The sequence below is a fragment of the Suncus etruscus genome, chromosome 7 (genome assembly GCF_024139225.1).
Source record: "Suncus etruscus isolate mSunEtr1 chromosome 7, mSunEtr1.pri.cur, whole genome shotgun sequence".
NCBI lineage: Eukaryota > Metazoa > Chordata > Mammalia > Eulipotyphla > Soricidae > Suncus > Suncus etruscus.
Genome location: NC_064854.1, coordinates 98962319 through 98965910, shown reverse-complemented (window position 1 = coordinate 98965910; position 3592 = coordinate 98962319).

Genomic DNA, 3592 nt, shown 5'->3' with positions numbered 1-3592 from the left:
TCTCCCAACAACTCAAAACCTGTCAGCAAACAAACCATTGTTTGCATTCTCAAAGGAAACATGTCTGGCTTCACTAGAATTGTTGCAAAAGAAGTTTCAATTTAGATTCAAAGAGCTTTATCTCCATGAACAGGACATACAGCTTTTTAGTAACCCATTTCCTGTTGAGATTGAAAATGTCCTTACAATTTACCAAATGGAACGGCTGAACTGCAGAATTGTGACTCTCTGAAAGATGCATTTAAGTCAAGTAACCTTTTGAATTTCTATGCATCTCTCCCCTCTGAGACATATCCAAATATCAGGAACCATGCACTCAAAATGGTAACCATCTTTGGTAGCACTTATGCCTGTGAACAGACTTTTTCAAGAATGAAACATCTGAAATCTCCAACCAAATCAAGATTAACTGATGCCCACTTGCATCACTTGTTACGGCTGGCAGTGACAAATATGGAACCAGACATTGACCATCTCATTAGCCAAAAGCAGGCCCACAGTTCCCATTGAAATACTGGTGCATGATCTATTTGTTTATAAATGGTTTTCATTTTATTTATATAATATATGTGCAGTGTGAGTAGGAATTAGTAGCTCATATAGTCCGGCCCTCCAGCTCTCTAAGGCCCCCACTTTAAAAAGTTTGAAGACCCCTGTCCTAGACAGTGGTCGGCAACCTTTTTTTTTTAACTGAGCCAAATCTTGCCAAAACCACAATTGAAATTTATTTTGAGAGCCACACAGGGCGCACAATGACAGAGGCTAGGAGCAGAGTCCTGACTCCTGGAGAGGCCACCCGGCACACAGAAGAGCCAAATTAAAAGTGTAAAGAGCCACATGTGGCTTGCAAGCCACAGGTTGCCAACCACTGTCCTAGTAGATACTTCTCTACTCTAGCCACACTCACTGAGCTTTCTATCCTGGCTAGACCTCCTGACCTTTGCCTCTATTGTTTCTGGGTATTACTATACTATCTCTTGTTTATCATATATCCCACAAATGAGTGATATTATTTTATGTCTAGCCTCTTTATTAAACTTTTTGCTTATATTACCCATCTATGCTTACATGTTCTCTAATTTCCCAATCGAAGTCAATGCATTAAACAGCTATTTTAGATTTCTATTCTGATCATTTCAAAATCTCTACCATATATGAATCCAGTTCTGATGCTTGTTTTATTTTCCAAATGGAAATTTTATTTATTTATTTATTTATTTATTTTTTGTTTGTTTTTGGTTTTTGGGTCACACCCGGCAGCGCTCAGGGGTTACTCCTGGCTTCATGCTCAGAAATCGCCCCTGGCAGGCATAGGGGACCATATGGGATGCCAGGATTCAAACCGCTGTCCTTCTGCATGAAAGGCAAATGCCTTACCTCCATGCTATCTCTCCGGTCCTTCAAATGGAAATTTGGCTGAATTTTTATAAGTATGACATTCTGTGTGATGATAATAGGGTTGTTATCAGAAAGCTGGGACAATATCTCATGTGTTTTAAAAGTTAAGCATACCTTGTGAGAAAAAAACCCATTATGTTTATAACTGGTCATTACAACCAATTTGTTAATATAACTAACCAAGGTTGATAAGTCAGTCTGGCATTGATTGTACATTTCTGGGTCCTGAGCAGAACCAATGAAAGTCTGGTTTGTTTGGGAGAAACAAGTTATGGCAGGATTATCAAAACTTCCCAGAGTCTATAAACACATTGTGAGTTAATCCATATGTCTCAAAATTATTTTCAGTGGTTTGAGATACTCATTTTTAAAGTTAAGATTATTCTGCATTCCTATATGATTATATTGTTTTTGCTCTTTTTTTAAAATGTCTTATTTAAAATATTACCAAGTGTCAAGAACCTTTATTTCTAGGTTTTTAGGTGGTTTCATAGTTCCAAATCTTTAACTCTTTAACTACATTTAAAATGGTTTTGTGTAAGATATGAGTTCATTTTTATCCTTTTGTACATGGATATCTTGTTTTAATAGTCTATTGAAGAGACTGTCCTTTCCTTAGTGTGTATTCTTGGCGCTCTCATCAAAGATTCATTGACTATATATGTGTGGGTTTATTTCTGGGCTCTCTATTCTGTTCAAAATAAGCATGCTCTGAATCTTCTAGATGGCATTTATTTTTATAACCAATTCATGTTATTTCTGTACCCAAAACCACAATAAGGCAAACCAGAGGGCAATATATAAATTCTTGATGTTTCAATATCAAGTCACAGATTAACCAAAAACTTCCAAGTCTTGCTCTGCTTGATATAAAGTAACCACCTGATTTAATTTGCCCAGTAACCACTAGATTTAATTAGAATTATACTTAATTCCATGTTTTCTGTGTCAGTGAACCATGAGTCACCTACCAAACTTTGTTATGTTTGAGTAATTGCAATAAGTGAACATACATTTAGGAAGATCTGTTCTAATCTTATATATTTACCAGTTATAATAAATATAATCATTTTATAATAGGCAAAGTATCATAAAAGACTGTCCAACAACCATTCTATCTGAACAGGTACGCAGCTGGTTTGTCTCATCTACCTGCAGGCTAGTTTGTGTTCAAGGTTAAACACCGCCTTGAAAAGAAGGTAGCTTCTTTGAACACCAGTTCAAATCCACAGATGACAAGACTCAGCATTTGTTCCCAGTAAAATGTTCCCATGGCCCAATATCCCCAAGCATTCTCTTTGGAGGTACTATCTTCTCTAAATCCTAACCAGGGCAGAAGTGAGGAGGTGGGCATATCTTTAATTATATAGATAAATAGTCAAGGGATCAAGGGTGAGAAGAAACTAGTTGAGGTGAAGTGCTTGAACTATTGAATACAGAATTGGGCTGTAACTCAAAGAGATACTTATGTCCTAATATTAATAAAATAATCTGAAAGACAAGCAGTAACAAATTAAGGTGTCACTTTGGATTCAATCTCTTCGATTTGGGGGAAATGAGATCACTATCTGTTGGACCCTATTCAAGGTTTGAGTCACCAGGAAATAGGATTTTCCCAGAAACATAGACAGGTAGCAGCAAATATGGAGTTATATTTAACCTCTTTCCAGAATCTACTACTGACAGTCTACCACCACCAGTGCTTCTCTCTGGTCCTGAGTAATGTCAGGAAGGAGTCTCGACCCATAATTGTGCCTTGGGGGTTTAATCTTTAGTTTTTATTTTTGGCTTTTTTAGGGAGAGGGAGAAGAGGGAGCACATCTAGTAGTACTAAGAATCTACTCCCTATTCTGTGCTTAAAGATTACTCCTACTGGTGCTGTGGGGGTCATGTGACATGGTGGATTGAATCATGCAAGACCCATAAAAAAAAACAAGAGCCTTAACCCCTGTACCATGTCTGTGACCCCATGCTTTGGATCTGAAAGATGATGCATGTTGTGAGCAGTGATAAAAATGCTGCAGAAATGTCAACCCTAGCCACATGTAGAATAGGATTTTCATGTTGGCCTGGGACCAACCAAGGAAAATGAGCGAAGATACACCTTTGTGATGACAACTGTGACAGCTAGGGGGTAGAGAGCCTGTGGTTTCATTATCAGGCAGGATTTTACAGTCCAGTAATTTAGATAGCA